The sequence below is a fragment of the Rhododendron vialii genome, chromosome 4a (assembly GCF_030253575.1).
Source record: "Rhododendron vialii isolate Sample 1 chromosome 4a, ASM3025357v1".
Taxonomy (NCBI): Eukaryota; Viridiplantae; Streptophyta; class Magnoliopsida; order Ericales; family Ericaceae; genus Rhododendron; species Rhododendron vialii.
This window is the reverse complement of record NC_080560.1, coordinates 11,517,225-11,542,431: the sequence shown is the minus strand read 5'-3', so window position 1 is coordinate 11,542,431 and position 25,207 is coordinate 11,517,225. Positions and strand designations below refer to the sequence as shown.

Below are 25,207 nucleotides of genomic sequence, written 5' to 3'. Positions count from 1 at the left end.
GTATGTATTTACATTGTTCAATCACCTGCCATAATTAGTGACGAAATTGAGAATTGGTGACAAATAATTATTAGAATGGAGACAAAATATTTCGTCATCAAAAAGAATAATAGGTGACAAAAATTTTTTGTCACCAAGTGATTTTTTCGTGACGAAATTTTTCGTCATCAAAAGACACCATAGGTGACGAAAAATAAATTTCGTCACGAGGTAGGAATCCTCGACAACCTTTAGTCGACAATTTTTTTTTCGTCACTTATACTATTTGTGACGAAAAACATGCAATTTGTGACAACTTTCATTTGTCACCTAATGCAAATTTTCTTGTAGTGAGAACACCATAATGCTATTAGAAGGCTCCAACACATTACCTTTGTATACCTATTGCACAAGATGTCAAACCGCTAGTAGAACGACTTACTAAGCAGAAATGTTGTGCTGCTATCGAAACTATATTGACCAGATATGTCACCAGTAGAAGAACCTATTGACAAAGTGTAAATGTCTGTTGGTGCTTCGTCACTCAACAAACTTTCCCTCTCTTCATGACTTTGTTGATTAATCCATGGATCCTTTCTATGCTTCCTTAAACTTTCTAATTCCACACCCACTTCTTTCATTGCAGGCCTCTCTCACTTTTCACAAAAAGACACCTCTTCACAAGCTCCCCAATTGCTTGGAGTTGGTCCAAGGTCCCTTCCTTCACCACCAATGGCTCTAAAATTTGGTACAACCTATTTTCCTTCATTGACACAACGAAGCAGGTCACCAAATTCCTTTCCTCTTGACACCTCTCCAGACAAATAGGCTTTTTTCTGGTCAGTAATTCCGCTAGAACCACTCCGAAACTGTAAACATCATCACTCCTCGTTTAACTGGCCAGTAGAGAAGTACTCGGGATCCAAATAACCTAAAGTCCCTTGTACTATTGTAGTTTCTTGAGTTTGGTCCAAGGGGACTAATCTTGAAGCATCGAAATCTACCATTTTTGTCACGTAATTAGCGTCTAGCAATATGTTGGCAGACTTAACATCTCTATGAATGATCGGAATGGATGCAGCAGAGTGAAGATAGGAAAGTGCACTAGCTGCTTTTACAGCTATTCTCAATCGATGCTCCAATGTTAACCAAGATAATGGCTTATGAATATGTTGGAATAGCGTGCCATTTGGTATATAATCATAAATAAGCTCAAGAACCTAGCTCTGATTCGAAACAACACCCCAAGAGCTTCACAACATTCCTATGGTTAACTTGTGTTACTATCAACAACTTATTGATAAACTGCTCTTTTTGGTTCCCATTCATTACTTTGGACTTTTTGTTGGCAACTACGCGTTGGTCTGATAAAATTCCCTTGTAAACCACACTGTATCCATCACGCCCAAGTATTCGGCTCTCGGCACAGTTGTTAGTGGCTTTCTTTAGCTCTTCAGCTGTAAAGATTTTTTATGAGTCCGCACCTATTCCATCGATTGAAGAAATTTTTTGTTTCATTAATAAGCCACCGTTTTGTTGGAAGAATTGCTCTCTTAGCTTGATTAGCTTCCTTCTATTGATGCAGGATACATCCAAATTACACCAATCAGTAATGACACAAAGCCAAAGCTCAATCCTACATAAAACAAACGCATATATTCATTGTATTTTGGAGACTCAAAACACTGTATTTTACTGAAAAAGTGTATATAGAGATGGAATGTCACAATTCTCTATTTCTATCTCCAATTTTTATCAAATGCACCTTCATTCATTTTCCAAATACAACTTTCACTCCAAAATTTTAATTATAATAAATTTATGAATTTGTTAACCATATTGAATACCAGTCTCATTTAGAAACCTCATGCGAGGTCTTTGCATTTGTTAAAAAACTCAAGGGAGGTTAATGAAATTTAGCCAAAGAAAAGGGTGACTAGAGGTTAATGAAATTTAGCCAAAAAAAAAAATGCTTTTCAAACACAATTGCCTTTCTTGCAATCATATCTAGGATGCAATAAGCTTCTGAATCCTCCATAGAGAATTTCGATAGAAATGTCCGAATTTCTAAGTCATAGATTTTGAGTCTATGGAGTATCATGAAAAGACTTAAATCTGTAGGAAAAACAGTGCAGAAAAACAATAAACAATTTTACCACTTTATGGAATTAACAACTTGAACAAAAATTACAGTGACCGAAATAACAAGACAAAAACTGTAAAGGAATAAGAATCGCAAACCAAGGTCCGTGTTTCACATGGTGCCTTTAAGACGAATTCGCCGTCTCATCTGTGCTGGAGGTTATGTCGATGTTCGTCTTCCAGGGTTGACTACTCGGTCTCACTCAGTCGCACGAGCATCGCCTTTGACTGCCCGTCGAACGAATTTGTGTTCATACTCTCTCAATTGCAGGAGCATCCAATCCAATCCGTTATTTCATGAAAGGACTAAGCATATTGAAGTTGATTGTCATCTAATGCGTGAGAAGTTAGCTATTGGTGTGATAGCTACTCCATTTGTTTCCATAGACGCTCAACTGGTTTATATGTTTACTAAGTCGTTGTTCAAGTCATGATTAGAGTAATTATGTAACAAGTTGGGACTATGTGATGCTCCCTCCGGCCATTTTTAAGTGTCATGCTTCGTAACTCTAACTTATTAAAAAGACATTATCATTATACCTTTCACATCAACTTTTCCTTCACTTTTCCTATTTAGGAGTCGTTCCACATTCTGAAAAAAAGAACTTTTGAAAAAAGAAGGTAATTTTAAGGTCAAAAATTATGTGTTTACGCAAATAATTTTTCTACTAATATGGATCTTGTTTGATAGATCTCATTGAGACCTTTTAAACGGTACAAAAAAATTGAAAAATTATGTTTTATTGTCGTTATATTTAAGTTTGAAATTACATTCTTTTTGAAAAAGAAGGTTTTGGGAGAAAGCAAAACAGGACCTGACCCATCATCATTATATTTTACTCACTAATTTTTTAAAATGGAATTTACTTTTAGGGACAAAATAGACAATGAACCAACTTTTACCCACTAACTTTACAAAATGGATACTTATTAAGGTAAAGCCCAAAATGAAATACTTGACTCTAAATAAGGGACGGAGGGAGTATCTATTTTAGGCTTGAGGGGGAGTGTTAAAATATAGAGTGTCATTATCTTAGTCCCAGGTTGGTTAGTATAATATTGTAATGAGGTATCACATTATATTAATAAGAATCATGTGTGTTAGGGTTCATTAATGTCGGACCGCTTTTCCACTATCTCTCCTAAAACCAATTGGTTGTAGGAAGGGTTTCAATTAAATCTTTTATGGCATTCGACATCGCACCTGCAAGTCTATTTTTAGAGCGGTTGTAGGGAGTGACATTGTAACGCTCCAGGGAGATTGTAACACCTCGTCCCATATCGGAAGTCTGTATGGATGATCTTGGGCATATAACAAACCTTGTGGGCACTATTAGTACATTGGGCTTAAGCTTTTGGGCCATGTGATGTGGCTTGTGAATCAAAATCAAGGTACTAGGCCAGTAGTCAGCCTGAAGCGTTACAGACATTGTATAACCAAATCAATAAGAGCACTCCAGGCCCAACAATTAACACTCTATACACTTTCTCTTGTCTCTAACAACACCATTCAACTCCATTACAATTTGTTTCATTGTTGACCGTCTCCTTCTATTCAAGGACAAACATCTTTTTGCGACATTAGCAACTGCCAAAATCTCTTCTTTTCCACCCACTTTCACAACTCAAGCATCGAGAATGTCAAACAACCAGTTCTCCTTCATTGTGAAAAGGAAGTATGCTGTTAGGCTTCCCCCTTCATCAGACTTGGCTGAGAAAATTGGCCTTCTTTCAGTAAGGTGCTCAACAAGTACCACCCTAAAACTGTAAACATCATTTTTTTTCTATGAATTGGCTTGACTAGAAGTACTTTTAGCAAAAGGTACTCTGCACTACTGTGGTCAAGTAGCAATGGTGGACCTGGTGGTGGTGGTGGTCATGGAGAGATAGGTGGCGATGGTAGGAGGTGGTGCTAGTGGTGACGGTAGCAAGTTGTCTGCAGTCATGATGGTGAAGACGTAAGTTAATGGTAATAAGTAGAAGGTGGTGGAGAGATCGTGGTTGTTGGAGCAGTCATGGTGGTAGTAGAGCACTGCGGTGGTGTATTGGTGGAGTGATAGTGGGAGCAATAGTGGAGTAGCGGTGCTGGTATAACGGTGGTCAGGGGTGGAGCTAGGATTGACTGGCATTGGAGTCAAGTATCTATTAAAATAATTTGGTATTCCACTAACTACAATAAATACTTATTTTTTAAATTAAAGGTGATCTATTATGAGAGAATGACATGTCTCGTAAATTGAGAAATAAGTATTTAAAAATTAAGAACCTTAGTGAAACGAGTATAGGCAAACTTAAGTACTCTAGAAAAATTTACTTTGCTAGAAACCTCATTGTAAAAGTTGATAGTTAGTGGTACATCTCTTTGGAAAAATCTCTCAAAAGAAGGCCACAGATAAGCTGGCTTGTGTTGGATTGAATCAAAACTCAAAAGTCCTAACTTAGGGGTGTTTTGGCTAAATAATTAAGCAAGTTTATTTTTTTCCCTTGTACAAATTTTTTTTTTCATTTGTTAATTTTGTGTCAATTTTTTTGGATGGTTAATTCGTATTTGACAAGAGAAATCTAAAAGTAAAAGAATTGTGAAAAGTCAACAACTAGGCATAGCTCTTATGAAACTTGGGCGCAAACCCACCAAGGTTCCCCAATCTACAATTCCTAAAACACAAATAGAAAGTTACAATCTAAGAAATAATCAATTTTCCAAAGGTAATTTAGGTAATAGAACCATGGGGTTGCCTAGCTTTGCTTAAAGTTAGCTTGCTTTTCCCTTCAACAGAACAAATCAGTTTGCTGTAGAATTAAGAACATGACTTTTACCCAAATCACGGGGTTTGCTATGTTTCGTTCTTCGCTATCTGGAATCTTGCTTTGTAAGTAGGGGAGAGAGAGAGGCGTTGTACAATTTTGAAAAGTGTGAATGTAGAGAGAGAGAGAGAGAGAGAGAGAAGGGTTCTTACCTATTCTCCATGGCGACTTTTGGCGCAAGAGCGAAGTGAAAACATCCGTGTGTGAAACCAAATAGTTCGGGAGAAATAAGGAGATTCTATTTCGCCCCCTACCTGTTTCCCCTCATGAGAATCTCCACCGCTTGCTTAAATTTGTATTCTAAGATTTGAATAAAAATATGAATAAAAACTTCATTTGATATTGTGCCAAAGGACAAATTCAAACCCAAGCACAAAATATGAGTAAAGACTTCATTAATGGCGGAGTCGTGAATATCAAGATATGAAATTTGTCTTCAAAAATTTGAGCAATAGTTTGGGTCTAACTCAAATTTGAGTAAATATAGGTTCGAGTAAGGAATGGATGAGCCTTTTAAGTATTTTTACTCAAATTTTGAGTTTGTGTCAATAAAAAAGTAAGGAGTGAAGATGCTCAAGTTGCAAAGGGGCCGTTAAATGGGCCGGGCCTAATTGGAATTTTAAAGAAGGTCAAATAAGAAATTTTTGGGTGAAAACTATAACTATCTCTATTGAAATTTTGAATGTAGTGGGTTAGCTGACCCCAATGGTCTCTCACTCCCTGCGACCCTGGTGAAGGTGGTGGTGATAGTTGCGGCAACGGCGATGGTGGTAGTGGTTGAGGCGGTGGAGTGGTGGTGGACTTGGTGGTGATAGTTGCGGATGCTTGTGGTAGTGGTGGAGGGCGGTGGTGTAAAGACCCAATATTTTTAATAAATAATAATACTAATAATAATAATTATCAAAACAAAAATATTATTTATGCTCGTTAGTTTATTTAATGCGAAAAAGTATTTATGTCGTCACATAAAAATTTTATTCTGTAATCAGTCGTATGCGCACGTGTCCGGCGAGTAATTTTTCCAGTGCCTGTAAGCGTTGCATCGTCGGAGCATTTGTTTTTTTAACCCAACCCTTGCTCATCCTTCAAAATTTCTGCTAGAAATAGAGACAAATCCCTTAATTTCCTCCGTAAAACCCTCTTCATTGGACAACTCATTTTTACCCATTAGGTAAAACTCCCCATGTAAATCCAATCCATCTGTTTAATACCCCTTCTTTCTTTTTATTTTTCCCAGCCAACTCCCTCTCCCATTTCGGCAGAGAGAGACAGAGAGAGAGGCCGGCATCTTCACCAATCGCCACCACATCCTGTTGCCATCACCACCAGCCGGTTTCCTCCATCACCACCGTAGCTCCACACCACCGTGGACCGTACCACCATCACACCACCTCCTCCATTCTCCAGCCCCAGCCGTGTATCATCATCACCACCGGTTAACTCCACTCCTCAATGCCAACCGGGTCCCCACTGCCGTACAAGCCAGCACCACCGGCGAGCTCCGTTGTTGTCCCGAACCGCTGCCAGAATCACTCTGTAAATCATTCCGCCAGACAATAGGTAGTTCGGAACCCACCTCCCTAAATATATATTGCGTTTATATGGTGATTTTAGTGTTTCGGTGTGAAAATAATCGAACCTGACGTCGCCAGTCGAGCCTGGCCGAAATCCCCTGTTTTCCCGAAATGAAACAGTGGCCACTGGAATTTGAAATGGGATTTGGATAAATTACAGTTTAGCCTATGAAGTTGTCTAGTTTATAAATCTAACCCTTGAATATTAAAAGCTAATATTATAAGCCCCAAGTTAATTAGTTTCGGTTCGATTCTAGTTTAATCGCATGATTAATTCTATGACATGATTGATTTTATCACATGATTTGTTATTATTGTGGAATTAATAGTTGTTAGCCTGTTAACATGTTTCGTAAAAATGTTGGACTGCGTGATACATTGTTGTACTGATAGATTGGATAAATAGGTTTTCGGAGTTGATTGCGATGTATGGATTTATCACCTTAGACGTGAAAATAGGATTAATGGAAAAATGGAATAATGTGAAAGGTTGTGGACTTAGTAGGACCTTGGGGTAGCTTGACAGGACCTCGTGTTATCGGGGGTAGTCTGATAGAACCTTAAGGGCAGTTTGAAAGACCCAGTGTAGCTAGGGTGGCCAAGCAGAACCTCAGAGGTAGCCTGACAAGACCTCAGGTATTGGGGGTAGCCTAGCAGGACCTTGAGGGTTGCCTGATGGACCTAGAATTGTGAGAGTATGACCTGTAAAGTATGTCAAGCGAAATTATGAGTTAATGACTAGTAATTCAAATTGATTATTTGCTACTTAAATTGCCTTTTAATTTAACCTTATTGTACATGCCTTTGTTTGTAAGTTATGGGTTTCGGGTGGATTTTGGTTATTGAGCATCATCGCTCAATGTACTATGTTGCCCTGGTAACTCAAATGCCAGGTACTGAAAATGGAGCAGAAAGGTCGTATGAAAAAGTGAAGTGATGTTGACCGATGAAGTATTTGTCAAACCCTGGATGTTGCAGTACCCTTACTTGCTCTATAATTTCAATTAATTATTTTAATATTGTACAGTAAGAGAATCTGGCAAAATACTTTAAGGTTGATACATTGTGATTTGAATGGAATTGACAAGAATTTTGAAATTTTAAATTCTTCAAAATGGAAAACTAATTGGAAACCTCTTTTCAACTTTCTTTTAATGTCTTCGAATTTTCGGGACGTTACAGGTGGAGTGGTGTGGTGGCATGGAAATAATGGTAGTCATGGTAGTCGTGATGCTGGCGTTGATCACGGATGGTGGTGGCTACGGCGCAGTGGTGGTGGAAGAAAGGAATTGTAAGATGTAATCATAAATTTAAGCAGAATTCAAGCATACGAGTGCACTACTTAATTTTTATTTTGAATTTAGCCTACAATTTAAGAGGTGCTTATAATTCTTAAATAATGTGAATTATGATTATCAAACCTTTAATTGCTTAGCAGTCATTACAAATAGTTTTTAGCGTTGAATTGGGTAATCAAACAACACCTAACAATGATTTTATGTTAAATTTGGAGTCGGATAAAAGGCGGCTAGATATATGTAGACACTCTTGTTTTTCATGGCGTCGTCAATTTTTGCTACTACACTGGTTTGGCACTAATCCTCTCCCTTTTCGAGTAGCAATATATAATTGCGAAATCTACTTTTCATTATCAATGTGAATAAGCACCATTGATAACGAGAAGTAGATTATACAAATTCTATATTGGCCACTGATTCATAAAGAATGGCATAATAGTGTACGCGCATATATAAAATTACATCAACTCGATTAGCAATAAGGTATTACAAACTGCGAAGTTATTTGTTACTATATGTTATACTCACTTTTAGCTCCAATGGAGACTCTAGGATGATAACGGGTCGTTTTATGTAGACTTCACAATTACAATATCCAAACCCGAAATGTTTAGTACTTGTGCCAAAATGTAAAGCAATACCCTATTGATATGATTTTTAGTACCATAGCAAAAGTCTTTTTTTTTTTTTTTTTGGGGGGGGAGGGGTTTTCATTTGTCCGTAACATGACCAAAGCCCACAGGTACGATTTCTACCGAAACCACGGATCGAGATCCTCTATGAGGATTCTCGCTGTGAGGATTGAAAGCACACCATACTCACGACATAAGAAGAAAATACTAGCGTTTGTGCCCGATGCATGGGACCACCGTTACGTGGTACCCCAAATTTATTTTTCACCACACATGTTTTTTGGTGGATAAATTAAGACTAATGCCAGCTTGCATTGAACACGGGACCGGCAAAAAATTAAACTATATTTTTTATCATCTAGCGCTGTGACCGTTCGATACACGGGACAAAAAACAATTTGTGCGGGCTCAACACTTTGTAGTGAGAACCAAACAAACGTGTGGTGAAGAAAAAAGTTGGGTCACCACATAAAAATGTCACTGGAGCATTAGATTACTTTTCCTCAATTGTCCTCAAATATCTCTCTCTCTCTCTCTCTCTCTCTCTCTCTCTCTCTCTCTCTCTCTCTCTCTCTCTCAATTTAAACAAATTAAAAGAAAATCAAAACTCTAAAAAATTGGGGATGGAAGTTGGGAGGATTGGTAAGCTTAAACACATTCCTACAAAATATTGATATATTATTATATTAGCCATACACTACCTCTTACCAAAATTTGAGATTCTAAATACGGGAGATAAATGTCAACGGCTATTTTCATTGACTAATGAAAATTCCGCAATTGGTCATTTCGTGACTTTTAAACTAAGTCGTAGTTTACCAAGGACATTCAACAATGAACAAATTTTATGAAACAACAGATTAACGTAGAAAATAAATTCTGCAAAGTTATGCAGAAAATATGCCGATGCCATGGTTCAAATCGTACCTTCCTCATCTCAAGTATCCCACGCGCTTTGTTAAAAGTATGAAAGGCAATAGTTCTCATTACCTATGCTTTGTTTGGGTTTTGAATTTCATGCCCATCCGCAATTAAACGTGGAATAAAAGTACGATTACCACTTGCACATATTCACCATTCATAAGCAACAAACCCAAACATGACGTTTTGCAAGTTTCTCATAATTTTCTTCTCAGTTTCCTAACCTAACCAAAATAAAAGAAAAAATGTAAAGATTAGGCCATTTTGTTTTTCCCGTCTAATTTTTCTCTTTCATCAATTATTATCACAAGAGGATTCTGAGAAGTGACTCACAGAGTAATTGATGAATGAATTGGTTTTGACAAATGTTAACTATAATTATGGGATTTTGATGTATATATTTTAGGATATTGAAATCCCCTTAATGATGTGATTTGATGTAGATAATTTAGGAAGTTTGAATCCCCTTGATTATGGGATCTGATCATTGTACTCTTGTATATATAGATGACTGAATATGAATAATATGCATTGAGAGTTTCTCCCAAACTTGTCATGGTATCAGAGCATTAAGATCCTTGTTTACTGTTTTGAGTACGTTCCCTTTTCTCATAATCCTTCTCAAGAATTTCATTTCATAGAACACATTCCTGCTCTCTTTCTTCATAGAACACATTGCTGTTCTATCTCTCCACTTTTCAGTTGTGAACCTAATGGCTACAGTTAGTAAAACCTCATCTTCCACTATAGATGTAATAAAGAGTGCTGATGTCGGAGCTGCAAGTATCGATTCTTCCAGTCCCTATTTCCTACACCACTCAGATAGTCCAGGCACTATACTAGTTTCTCATCCTCTAAATGGAGATAATTATTCTTCATGGAGTTGTGCTATGAGCACAGCGTTGAATGCCAAAAATAAACTATGTTTCGTTGATGGTTCTTTGGAGATTCCTCCACCATCTACTGCAGACCATCAGATTTGGAAACGCTGCAATGATATGGTGAAGATTTGGATCCTCAACTCTCTTTCTACCGAAATCGCTGATAGTGTGATGTATGAGACCTACGCTTCCGCCATCTGGAATGATCTCAAAGAGCGTTTTGCCGTAGCAAATGCTCCTAGAATTTATCAGTTACGACGCGATATTGCTCTTCATTCTCAAGGGATACTTTTCATTTCTTCTTATTACACAAAGTTGAAATCCTTGTGGGATGAACTTTATTCTTATCTTTCTATTCCTGCTTGTCATTGTGGTTCTTCAAAGGCCCTACAAGACTACCAGCAACAGGAGAAGCTAACCCAATTTCTTATGGGTCTCAATGATACTTACGGTAACATTCGTGGCCAAATTCGTCTTATGGATCCGCTTCCATCTATTAATCGTGCCTATTCTCTTTTGCTTCAAGACGAGAAACAGCGCCAGATTTCTGCAAATCCATCAGTTGAACTAGAATCTGTTGCATTTCTAGGTTCAAATAACTATGCTGCCCCTTTCCCGTCTAATTATCAGATTGTTCCATCGCCAACTGCTAGTGGTCATCGCAAACCTCGTCCCATTTGCGAGCATTGCAAATGGGTTGGACACACCAAAGCAAATTGCTACAAACTCGTTGGTTACCCACCCGGCCATCGTCTTCATCAGTCCAACAAACATTCTAAAACTGAGGGAGTCAATAAGCCCACTGTCAGAGCACCTTTCTTTCATCAAACTAGCACTCAAGCACCGACCAAGGGTATTGCAACTGCTGCTAATGTTTGTTCTTCTCAAGAGTTCCATGCCAATCAAGGTTTTATGGATGGCTCCGGTTCCTTATCGCGTCAAACTCCTACTCATATAGTTCCAACAAATCCAGTCAACCTCACCCACATGGCTCAAGCCTTCACTTCTGAGCAATATCAACACTTACTCAATCTCATCAATACTGGTAATACACCCCCATCAACTCATTTTGCAAGTAATTTTGTTTCTTACCCATCCTCTTTATCCTTTGCAACATGGATAGTGGACACGGGTGCCTCAGATCATATGGTATTTGATTCCTCACTTTTCCATACATTTACACCCACTTCTACCATGTTATCCGTCAAACTTCCGAATGGAACTACTGCTGCAGTCACTGGTGTTGGTTCTATTTTTCTCACTCCAACAATTTTGCTTGACCATGTTTTGTGTGTCCCTTCTTTTGGTTTCAATCTACTTTCCATCAGCAAGCTCATGGCTTCTACATCTATTTCTGTTTTATTTACTCAAAACTCTTGCATCTTTCAGGACCAACCCCAAAAGAGGAAGATTGGAATAGCTGAGCAGAAAAATGGTCTCTACTACTTTCACCCTTGGGATGCTTCTGGCACTTCTTTTGTTTCTATTCGTCCAACTTTTGACTTGTGGCATTGGCGACTTGGTCATGTTTCTTCTAGTCGTTTACAAGCATTGTCAAAAACTGTTAATGATATTTCAATTCAAGATTCTTGTCATTGTGATATCTGTCCGATAGCAAAATTTAAGCGACTCCCCTTTTCCTAGGAGTTCCATTTCCTCTCTTGGCCCATTTGATTTAATACATTGTGACATATGGGGTGGTTATCGAACCCCATCTCATTGTGGGGCTCATTATTTTCTCACCATTGTGGATGACTTTACTCGTTGCACATGGGTATTTTTGATGCGACATAAATCTGAAACTCCTTTCTACCTTAAGTACTTTTTTGCATTTGTTAATACCTAGTTTCAATGCAGAGTCAAACAAATCAGAACAGATAATGGACGAGAGTTCTTTTCCAAATTAATCAATCCATTTCTTCAAGAACATGGTATTTTTCATCAATCAAGCTGTGTTGCCACTCCCCAACAAAATGGGGTTGTAGAACGCAAACATGGTCACATTCTTGGAGTTGCTCGAGCTCTTCAATTTCAATCACATCTACCCCTTGCTTTCTGGGGTGAATGCGTCTTAGCTGCCACATATTTGGTCAATCGCATTTCCACTCCCATACTCTCAAATAAATCACTACACGAAGTTCTGTTTAATAGAAAACCTGATTACTCCCATCTTCGAGTATTCGGATGTCTTTGTTATACAGCTAATCTTAAGCCTTCTCGAGATAAATTCAGTCCAAGAGCTCGGAAGTGTGTTTTTGTTGGTTATCCTCTTGGTAAAAAGGGTTATCGTGTTTATGATCTCAACACCCATGAAATTTTCACGAGTCGAGATGTTATTTTTCATGAAACAATTTTCTCCTTTCAACATTCTTCCCAAAAATTCAATTCAGATTCTGTTATTCCCCTCCCTATACCTGACTATCACAATTCCCTCTATATATCACATTCTTCACGTTCTATGCCTGAACCATGTGATACACCTTCTTGCATCTCTAGTCCACTGCATACAGATTCACATGATTCGGCGTTAATGAACTTTAAGGGAAGGCGATATTGTGGTCTGGCAGCAGTTTGATAAGTGCCAAAATATACATATTTTGGCCCTCCAAATTACATTTGTTATTCATTTATTTTTGTTAATTAATATTTATTGCGTTCTTTTGTTGTTTATAGATTGTTCGAGCTCGTTGTTCGAGATTTTGGATTAAAGCGGAAGAAGCAAGAAACTTGGGGTCAAAATGCAAAGTGTTTAAAGATGAATTATTGGTTTGTTATTTCATAAAGTTTAAGGGCCTTTTATGTTATTGGGGATTAAAATTAAACCCTACTCCTATATTAGTCAGTGGAGGTACCGACTTTAAAAGGGGTGGCTACCTAAGAGCCCATTTAAATTATAACAACCCGAGTTTTTAGTTAGCACACATCACCGTCTTTGTGGATTCAATTCCGGACTTACCGGATATTGTGCTACGTCGGTCTCCGCCCTACGCTTGGGGCAACCCATTATTTTAAGACTAGGAAATCGTCAAGCATTTTTGGCGCCGTTGCCGAGGAACGATAACGTGTGTTAAGAATTCGGGTTGTTATTTTTTATTTGTTTTCTTTTAGTTCTTTATTTTTTTTTTAATTGTTGAAAAGCCAAAAAAAATGGCCCATTTTGCAAGGAGGTATGGAGGTTATGCAAAATAATTTGATTGTTCAGTGTCGCTTCCTATATTTTATGGTTTTGTATCAGAAAATCATTTTTCGCATGTTCATAAACTTGAGGAGGTTTTTGCTAGCGACGAAGAGACTCTTTTACATGTATTTCCAGCATCTTTGCGTGATAGTGCTCTAGATGGTTTAATTTATTGAGTCCAAGATTGACATGGGGTGAGATTGTAATACAATTTTTCAATCATTTCAATTCTTCATATGAGACTCATATGCTTTTACAAGAACTATCAGATTTCTATCAGTAAGATGATGAGTCTTTGTCGCAGTGTTGGGAGCGATTTAAATTTGTCGTATTCTCTTGGTCGAGTTTTAACTGTGAGATTGGCAGTCTTCTGGCTACCTTTTGCCATGCTTTAAATCCTAAGATATGCGAGGTAGATTTTAAGTCCACTGATGAATTTCTGGATAAAAACCCTGAAAGATGTTTGGGATTTCTTAGATGAATTAACCCAAAAACTTCAATTTTGTGAGTTGACTGAAAGTTCTGAGGATACCAATTTTGATGCTAGAGAAAAAGAGGAAATAGAGCGGCTTCCTGAGGATATTAATTCTGATGCGAGGGAAAAAGAGGAAATAGAGCCACTTCCTAAGGATTCTGATGCGAGAGAAAAAGAGGAAATAGAGCTGCTTGTTATTAGTGAAGGCTATATGCCTTTTGAGGAGTCATTATTTATAGTTGCACTAGGTTATATGCCTTTTGAGGAGTCATTGCCAATAGTTGCACTGAATAATCAAGTACTCTCAGCTCTAGATTGTATCACCCCTGCTACTGAATCTACACTTTCGCAAGAGTTTTTAAATGTGGAGCTGATTGATTTTCTTGGTGTTGATGAATTTAATTTAGTTTGTCATTCATATCTTGTGGATTTTGTCAACAATTTGAAAATTAATCTAGTTTGGGCTATACATTTGTTGGAATTTAAATGTCTAAAACGAATTTGGCAAATGTGCTACTCGAAGTATCTTATTTTGTGGCATGGCCGAGTTCAATTCTTGATAAAAGGTGTAAAATGGAATGCTACGTTCTTTGTCTTAGCTCTCGTTGGCATAATAAATGTTCGGTACCTGCGTTTGGCTGTTCGTATATGAATTTTGTTTTTTTGTCTGGTATAGCCACCCGTTTCTCGCTTTAGAAATGGGGAAAAAGTAGTACCCGTGTCTTTCACGTGAAGAAAGTGGATGGTTTAATTTTGTGTCTTTCATTTTATTTCTTGCCTTATTTATTTCTTTTAGTTATTTTTCTTGTTGTCTTGGAGGCTAACATTTTGCAAGTTGTTCGATCCAAGTTGGGAGGTCTCCCTCTATCTATAGTTTACCCTGCTTAGCCCCTCTTTTTCGAGGTAATATCTATCCTCTCTTTTATGTTTATGTCCTATCATTATTTTTCATGCTTTCAATGTGGATATTGAATAGTTCAAATTGGGGGAAAGGATCACTTTGTTCTTTATTTTGTTAAAAAAGAAAAAAAAAAAAGAAGGTGAAATTCTTTTTGCATGAGACTGAAAGCAGTTGAGATTGGCTCTTCATTGATTGAGTTGGAGATGTGATAGTCATTGTTTGATTATATTGTGGTGGCATTGTAGTTCTTTTTGCTAACTTGTCGCGAAGAGTTTGTCATGGCATTTATTTTTAGCACATTTGCACTTCACGTCTGTTTGAGCTTTGGTTGCTTGTGAGCTGTGACTTGATTATTCTCGATGGCTAGTTTAGTGGAGACTTATACCCATGTGAGTTTAGAGCCTTATCTTTTCTTGGAGTGGTGTCAAATAAACTCTTGTTTGTCACGAAAAAAAGTAAATTCGTTGTTGATCTCATTATTTTTGTCGTCAAGTGTTGGAAATGTTTTGAATTGCCTACTTATCTCTTGGATTTGGAAAGTTGCATGGTTGTGTTGCCCATTGGAGAGGATTATAGGCCATCTTTGCTATTTAGAGCCGGTTCGTTTCTTCATTCACACATTTATCACTTATGAACCAATTTGAGCCTCATGCATACAGCATTTTTCTTGTTGAGCTCCACCATCTATATTGTGTCTTGAGAATGGTTAGTTAATGATGTGAAGGTGAATTTTTGAGAAGGGGATGAGTAGAGTTGTGAATTGAGTTTTGATTGACTGGTGATCTTTTCCATTCAAAAAATAAATAAAAAAATAAAAAAAAAGAGCAAAAAGGGAAGACACCATATTATTGTGGAAAATAGTACTTGTTCTAAGTGTGAGTTTGTGTTAAAAGTAGGAAAGAGAGATGTGGCAGAGTTGAAAAAAAAAAGAGAAGAAAAAGAGGGCACGCATTGTTATATTTGCCCTATGTGAGTTGTGGTTAGCCTATTCTCGGACACTTGAATTCTCACCTAGCCTTGAAATATTTTCCCTTACCTGATGTTATAACCCGAATTGAAGTCCTATTTGATCCTATGGGCAATGGGCTGTAAATTGGTGGATATAAAGAATTTTCAATACTTGGCATTCCGTTCATGAGATCGTGTGTCCAATATAAAGAGCTTTCTTTTCGTGTCATTGTGTGCGGAGTATTTTGCTTTCATTTACATAACGTCTGCCCGCACATATTGAGAGTAATATGCACCTTGTTTCGAGTGATTTCATTTGTTGAGTGCATGACATAGTAAGATTTGAAGTCGAGACTCGGTCCGGAAAGAAATTTTAGTTATTTTTCACCTGTGACCGGAGCCCATGTTTACACACGCTAAGTATAGGTGCCATGACTCATTTTTATGACTTGATAGTATCTAGAACTGCTTATTTCCATTATCCCTTTGCGATGACTTCATAATTATTACTTGAGATGTCATTGAGCTATCTTACAGTTTTTGAGTTTCATGTGAAGAGGATTCACAGTGTTTTGTGGGTGATCACTGCTGAAAACCCTCACGAGGCTTCACTCGTCCTACCGGGGCCGCCTGGGGGTTTAAAAGAACTATCGATTTTATTTTATTTTATTTAGTTGCTTTTGTTTTCTTTGCTCGGGACTAACAAAGTGTAAGTTGGTGTGATAAGTGCCAAAATATACATATTTTGGCCCTCCAAACTACATTTGTTATTCATTTATTTTTGTTAATTAGTATTTCTTGCGTTCTTTTGTTGTTTATAGATTGTTCGAGCTCGTTGTTCGAGATTTTGGATTAAAGCGGAAGACGCAAGAAACTTGGGGTCAAAATGCAAAGTGTTTAAAGATGAATTATTGGTTTGTTATTTCATAAAGTTTAAGGGCCTTTTACGTTATTGGGGATTAAAATTAAACTCTACTCCTGTATTAGCCAATGGAGGTACCAACTTTAAAAGGGGTGGTTACCTAAGAGCCCATTTAAATTATAACAACCCGAGTTTTTAGTCAGCACACATCATCGTCTTTGTGGATTCGATTCCGGACTTACCGGATATTGTGCTACGTCGGTCTCCGCCCTACGCTTGGAGCAACCCATTATTTTAAGACTAGGAAATCGTCAAGCACAGTTGAAGAATTAACGTTGCAAACCGAGACACAACCAGTTGTAATGACTGCTTGACGGGTTTCTGTTACAACCGATGCCTGTGAATCGATTGTACGAGTAATTATTGTACTTCCGGTATATACTCCCTCCCCTCACATAACATGTGAGGCCTACGTATGGGTCCTGTGTATACCCACTTGTTATGTGAGAGGAGGGAGTATACACCGGAAGTATTGAATAATTTTCCCTATTGTATGTGTCAGAGAACGAAAATGGTGTCGTACCAGAACAATTGGAAGTGATAACCGGATTGTTAACTTGGACAGTCCCATGTAATAAAAAGTTTGGGTGGATTGAAAGAGTCGTTGCAAGTTACTGCAAAACCATCAGCAATAGAGCAATTGGGTCCAATTCCAAAGGGGTAGGGGATGTCTAATTGTCTATGCTTTCGCATCTTTTTTGACAGCCAGGCTTTGCTAGAGAAGATTCTGTTGTGGTTAGCCACAACAATAAGATGATTTGAAACATCTAAATTACCAAATCTCTCTCTCTCTCTCTCTCTAAAAGGATGAGCGCATGCCTACACAGTACAGACGTAGGAACAGATAGGAGATGTCAGGACTGCAAATGAATGAGACATTCGTGAGCTGTTCAGTGTTTAATTCCGTAAAGTTTCGTTCGAGTTTGATTCGTCTAATAAATAAACCGAACTTGAGCTTCAATTTTAAGCTCATTTAATAAATGAACCAAACCTAAACCTGATGTTCAAAAGAGAAAATTGATCAATTGAAAACACTCAAAACGTTCCACTTTGAAAAATTCTTTATCAGCCAATATCTATCTTCTTACAATAATCTTTCTAGTTGACCCACGCCAATATAAATCATTCCCATTGCCTTATGAATCTTTTTCCTGTGTTTAGTACTCCCCAAGTTCGTAGATTCAAATATTGCGTGCACCAATGGATTTCTGATGGTATGACTGATTATTATCGAGACGGTGCGTTGGAGCAATCAGTAACCACGCGTTGAAGAAAAGTAAACAGGAACAAAACGCTCCTTCCTAGTGTCTCTCTAGCTTGTTTGAAAATTAATGTTTCGACGATTCAAGATGAATTATTTGGATGGTCTTGCAATAACAAAATGGTTCCTAATCACAAAAACAGAAACAAAACAAAAGAATCACAAGCAACACAATAGTTATAAAATGGTCCAGAGGCAGAGTGGAAGAACAATTCAAACATACACAAAGCATCACAATGCTAAAATCCCTCAAAGCAGCAGCCTTTATTCTGTTGCACGCTTTACAAATTGTTGGAGAGAGATAGCCTTATTTCTAACTAACCTTTGAATTACTTCGCACAAAAACTGTGTAGGAGCATCGATTGTAGAGTACGTATGATACAAGAAACCACAAAAACAACAGATATTATGATTACCAACACTTAATCATGTGTAGGACTCACAGTGAGCCAGAGGATTTGTCAAGCAACAGAGGTAATTCGATATTCATTTTGCGATAAGATGAACCTGTCGAAGTAGAAGCAGCCTCCTGAGATCCAGTAAGGTCATCCTCATTTGCATACTCAACGTTATCACAACTTTGTTTAACAGTGGCGGTTGCCGCATTTGACATTCTGATCCCATCCAACTCCATTACCACCTCTTTCATTGTCGGCCTGCTGCTTCCATTCAAGTACAAGCATCTTTTCGCGATATTAGCGACTGCCAAAATCTCTTTTTCTCCACCCTCTTTCACAACTCGAGCATCGAGAATATCATACAACCGGTTCTCCTTCATTGTCAATAGGAAGTATGCTGTTAGGCTTCCCACTTCATTAGACTCGTCTGACAAAATCGGCTTTTTTCCAGTAAGGAGCTCAACAAGTACCACCCCAAAGCTGTAAACATCGCTCTTTTCTATGAATTGGCTGGATTGGAAGTACTCCACCCCAAAGCTGTAAACATCTCTGATAAACTGCTCATGTTTGCCTTCATCCAATGCTTTTGACTTTTTAATCGCTACGATTCTCCCATCTGTTAACATCCCCTTGTAAACAGTTCCTTGGGCTCCCTGGCCAAGGATTCAATTAGCATTGTAATTGTCCGTTGCCTTCTTCAACTCCTTCGATGTGAATAATTTGGTTGTCTCAAGATTACCTTGGTCTGATGATAATTGCTGCTGTAATAACAAACCACCATTTCGTTTGAAGAATTATCGGTTTTATCTTGGTCTGATGATAATTACAACGAAACTGATGGATATAGAAGAGTTATCGGTTTTATCTTGATTCTAATGACCATGTAACCATTATAAAACAGAAATTAACTTCTTCTTTTTTATCGGCAAAACAGAAATTAACTTATCAAAGCACCACCTAATATTTAGAAATCAGAAACCTAATTTTCTCTGGGTTTATTTAATTGGAACCGAATGGAAACATACCATTTTCTTTTTAAGTCCTTCTTGCAACTTTTTTTTTTCATCCACAGTTCCTTCGTCCAATTCCTAGTAATCCAAGAACTTCTACTGAGGAAATAGTTGGCCCATACGGTCCAACCTAGGTTTATTGATATTTTTGGTCCCCAAAGTATTACGCGTGTTCCGTTTCGTCCCCAACCCACCGCCTTTGCCACTTCAACTTGTACCATAGCCACCCATTCAAGTCACCACCTCATAGAACCCACGTATATGAAGCCTGTTTTCGAGAAATCAAAAAGCTAGATAACTTTTTCGTCTTTATTTAATTTTTTGTTTTTTCGTTTTTAGTTTTGCATCCACTTTTCGTGGAAAGGGGTAAAGAACCCCAAGTAATAGAGGTAGGATAATAGGTTCTCGTACTGTGACCTAGACCTTATTCGTTTGTCTCAACAAGAGAAATCTAAAATTAGGGTTTAGGATTTCAAAACTTATTAACCAAACTAATTTTTTTTGGAATAAAGACAAAAAAAACTATGATAATTTTTTGCTAATTATTGGTTGATTTTTTTATGAAATTTTTAAAAAAGATTATCTTAATTTTTTACTTTTTAGATTCCTCTTGTTGAGACAAATCAATAATCCACGAAAAATAAATAAAAAAGTAAAAATTAAATTTTTTTGAATAAAGATGAAATAGTAATCCAGGGCCTTAATATATGTACGTTCTTTTTTTATGCGCGTATGTATGTTTATTTACTTTCTAACTCCTTTTATATAGTTATGTATATACCACAGGAAAAATAAGGTAAATGACCCGTTTTACAGTATATAAATGTATATAAGTTGAAAAATTCAAGACTCGAAAACGCGACCTATTTTATGAAAGCCATATATATAACTTACCGTTGGACGACAATATTGTATTAGTACTGTGCATAAAATATAAAATATTTAATGTATACGGTATACCAATATTTTCGGGCCTGTTATTGGGCCCAAAACTAGTGTACGTGGCTCTAGGCGATCGATGGCCCAGTTGGTTTATGCCCAAGATTGGCTTCAGTCTTTTATCTTGCTATAAGAGTGAGGTCTTTTATCTACAATCACAATTTTTAAAGAACTAAGATAAAATATATTAAGTGCCACTTTTTGTAGCTTTGACTTAAATTGAAATTAAAAATTTAGCATATAAAAATTTATTACGCTTTTACTAAAACCATGATCTTTATGAACCTCCTTAATGTGACCTTTATATACTATTGTAGTAGTGTGTTGAGCTTACAAGTACATAAGTACACAGGTTTACAGGAAGTTTTAGGGCCGGACTTGAGTTACAAACAAGTGTGGATTTGACCTACTCTTCGCCGCATCATCTATTCAACAGTTCTTTGGAATTGTTAACTATATGGCTGATTTCATTCTCAACCTTGCTCAATACCAAACTCCTCTCTCAGCTCTACTAAAGAAAATCCCTCCTCCTTGGTCAGCCCTTTGTACCAAAGCTGTAAAAGACCTCAAAGCCATAGCCAAACTCTTCCTCCATTAACCATACCTTCAGATGGGAAGAGAGTCCTTCAGACAGATGCCTCTGATCTATATTGGGGAGCAGTTCTTTTGGAAGAAAATTCAAATCAAAAGCGTAGAATTTGTGGATACAAGAGTGGTGCTTTCTCTCCAGCAGAACTTCATTACCACTCTACTTACAAAGAAATGCATGCGGCGCTAGACGAAGGGGTGGTTGGCTCTTCCAATGGTTCGGATGAGACCGGCCAGACACGGAGTTCTGGTTACCCACTTCCTTTTTTTTTTATCTCACTCTCTCTACTATGTAAACTTGGGCAAGGCCTAATCTTTACCTATTCTCTTACTCCAATTAGAAACAATTATCCCACTTCATATTAATATGTGCATCTCTTAATTCAAGGGGTTCTTCCTAGCCGGTCCTACCTTAGTAGATTATGTTTTACTAGGTCCTTGTGCAAAAATGCACACAATAGCCTTTCACCCGTTTTCCGCATATTTCTTTCTCTCTTTGCTCACTTGTCCGACATGCACGTACACCCACACACTCTATCTCTCTCTTTCCGTGTTCACTTTCTCTATCTCTCTCTCCGTTAAGCCCTCAATAGTGTAACTAATTGGTTTATCTCTCTTATTTTTGTCACACACACGCGCATAACTTATTTGATTTTGTTAATTTTGTCATGTTGTGCTTTTGAGTTCCAGGTTAATGGTGTGAATAAGACGCGTTTTAACGTCATGGATTACTTCCAAAGGTATCCATACACCCGAGGCCACATGGCACTCCGTCACTGAGTCCCAAGAATGATGAAAAGTAGTTTTGGAGGGTGTGCGAGACATCAGAAGGCCAAAGGGCAAGCAAGACTGAAGAACCAAATAAAGCTCAAAATTGCCAAGGAGGTGCCTATACCACAAAAACCCAGTACTTGTACCTCTAGTACCTGTACCACAAAAATCCAGTACCGATACCTCCAGTATCGGTACCACCAAAATCCAGTACCTATACCTATCGATTCTCAGTCAAGCTTCCTTGTTCAACGCCGAAGATCTTCGATGTATCGCTCATGGCGATAGATCAATCGTTGAAGATTGATGGAAAAATCTCTTCCATTCTTCTTCAACTTGTAAATTAGATTCTCTCTCACTTCTTGTGTTGATTTCGTTCTTGAAGATCGGCATGCCTTGCATCAACGATTTTCTTTTATGTGTCGACACGTTTCTTTCTTATTACCAATTTCTCATTTGACTCGACTGTCATTTCACATCTGATGAAGTCCTGAAATACGGCGAGGAATTATGGGTTCACCTTTGGAGACAAGCCACATCGCCCTTTTTGTTTTGTTGTTGCCTTTGTTTCCTTTCTCTATCGAGTCGCTCCGGAGAAATAAAATATTGGTAAACAGGTGTATGATAAACATTTTGAAGATTCCAACACAAATGTCAAGGGAGAGGAACTTGAGCTGCACATCTGTGTTGGAGATGTTAGTTTAGATTATGACAGCTCTTCAGAGTCTGAATGGCGTGATTGCTTTATAACTCTATCAAAAATACTTATGATAATTAACTGCTATATATATGTTAAACGAGCAACCATATTGTGCATGACATTAATAACCAACAGAGAATTGGATTCGAAGCACGTATTATGTACTACATGCGTACCTAGAATCGCTGGGATTAGTGAGGCCTGACGAGTGCACCCACTTCCGTCGCTTCTTCCATCGCCAGAGAAATGACGATCACAAGAACAACTAAAAGTTCCTGGAGTATTCGTGCACTTTGCATTTCCATCACAGTCATTAAGGTTGGGATCTTCGCATTCGTCAATATCTGCCAATCAATCATTAAGAAATATATTAATTGGTACATTAATTGGTACGCTAATCTCTGGGTCTTCTTTTTTTTTTTTTTTTAACTTATGTGTTTAGCATATAGCATTATGAGTTGGAAAAACAAAAACAGCATAGCCAACAACAAACCTGTGCATCCAGGACTGAGATAAGGATTGCCCTCGTAACCAATTTCGCAACTGCAAAGATATCCTCCATAGCCAGAACTATCCGTATTATCAATACACAAAGTATTATTCGGGTTGCACAAATATGCATTTGAGTTATTGGCTACAGCACAACTCTGATTTCCAATCGCAAAATCAAGTACTATGGGTACTCGGTTCACGAAGTTGGGGTCCGAAAAATTTGATAGATTGATGTAATGAAAGCTGTCCTGCTCTCCCACAAAAGCATAGCCACATTTGCCTTGTGACGAAACCTGTCACAAGCATAAGAACAAAACAGAAGAGAATGACTTTTCAGGTTGTTATTATCTTAAAGAACAAGAATGGAAAAAGGAGAAAACAGTGCAACTTCTCTTCGAAAGGATGGAACCTCCAAATTTTAACGTGTCTGTCTAATTTATACATAAATCGAAAGAATGAATCCATACCCATGCCCGTTTCCATGCTCGTTCTCGTGCTTTACCATGTCCGTTCCACGTGCTCCAAAACGACAGCCTAACCTCACCCGCGTATAAGTGCTCTCTCCTTGCCATGCCTAACGTGGTGTTCCCATGTCGACACAACCCAATTTACACCTTTTCGCATGGCCCGAAAAAAATAGGGCCCTCCCGCCGTACACAATTCCCCTTTTCTTTTCTTTTTTTTGCTTTCTGGAAAATGTATATGTCATTTTTTATAATCAGATGTTCGGATCAATTTGTGCGCACGTCAGCTAATTCCGAGGTCCAGAAGTTAACGGCCGCACAAAACTTTCAGTGGCTCCAAAATTTGAAATGTTTCGTTGCTTTCTCATACCCAGCCAACCAGGAAAACCTATTGTGGTCCATATTTCCAACTAATTACGTTCTACTCCTATATATACGTGATATATATATATATATGCAAACTCTACTCTGTAAGTATATTTTTTACTTAACAAAACAAAGAACTTATCATTACTCTAACGGTCGTCCATTTTTCCATGTATAAACTCAACTTTTGACATACATATCGATGTACGGACAAGTTAAATTTTTGAGTAAATACATTATTTTGCGGGCCCTATAAGATATACGGTTCGAATTTTTCAAAAAAATGCACGAAGGGGGCCCATACTGGGGCTGTCCGGACAGCCCCCTCTCCGGTTGATCCTGACAGAACTTATAATTACTCTAACGGTGCTTAGTACAAATTTTGGGGCACTTAAATAGGGGTTCTGCCCTATAGAATTATTTAAGTCCAAATTCTAATGGGTTTAAAAATTTATGTTGATCATCCGGAAATTTAAATTTTACACATTTCACCCTTAATAATTGTTTTACTACCTTTTTTAATTAAATAGATTGTAAAGGGATTATATCCCGTAACTACCGTCCAAGAAAGTTTGGGGGAAGTCTTGTTTTAACTAAAATTGGGGATTGCACAAGAGATGAGGAACTAAATACATCCCATTATACAGGAAAGGTCCCATCATCCAAAACAAAAAAAAAAAACACGTCCCACCTTCCTTATCATTCAAAACAGAAAAAACCAAGAAAGGGGAAACCGAAACGGCTAGTCCCGTTCCCTCCTCCCATCGGTGATCTACATTCATCCCCTTTCGTGAGTTGGTCGGCCCGTAAATTTTAAAACTACCCAAACCCAACGAATCAGAATCCATTTCTTTCGTCAAACTCAGTTGGAAAATCTTAGGCGGTGACATATCAGTGATCAACAATGGCTAGACTTAGTAAGTTGCAATTTCTTACCCACTATTACAGTTTTGTTTGTTTTATGGCGATTTTTCCGATTTGTTGTCATGGTTTCGGTATGTTTGTTTCTATTTCTCCAAATTTTGTCATGATTTTTGTTTATTGTAGCTTCGTAGAGAAGATTTTACAATATGTATTCATGATAATTGGTGATTCCACAAATTTTGTGACAAATTCAGTAGGTGTGTTTCGATTTCTCCAAAATTTGACATGATTTCGATTTACTGTAGTTTTGTCGGCACGATTCTGCGGTATGTATTCATGTATTTTTTTTTTTCTATTTCATGGTGATCTGCACAAATTTTGTCATGATTTCAGTATGCGCATTTCGATTTTACGATACGTATTCATGACAAATTCTGAAAAATCAACATTCGACCCATAAGAAACAACACACTTACTAGATAGGAGTATCAACATTCGATTCACAAAATTCAACTAAATCATGGTTAATTGAACGGGAATGGCTTGGATTGAACTTTGTTGGTTCCCGACTTGTCAGACGCACAACTACAGAGTTCGAATGAAATGGAGCTCTCTGAACCCCTTATCCGAGTATACTTTTCCCTCCTCCTTTGTGTATTTGTGATCTTTAGAAATTTTAATGGTTTCAGTTTAGGTGT

The 25,207-nt window shown here is 37.7% G+C and overlaps 1 pseudogene; it reads right to left on the bottom strand.

The window, feature by feature from the left end:
- Nucleotides 1–25,207, bottom strand: part of LOC131323670 (uncharacterized) — a 105,631-nt pseudogene that overhangs the window by 52,727 nt on the left and 27,697 nt on the right.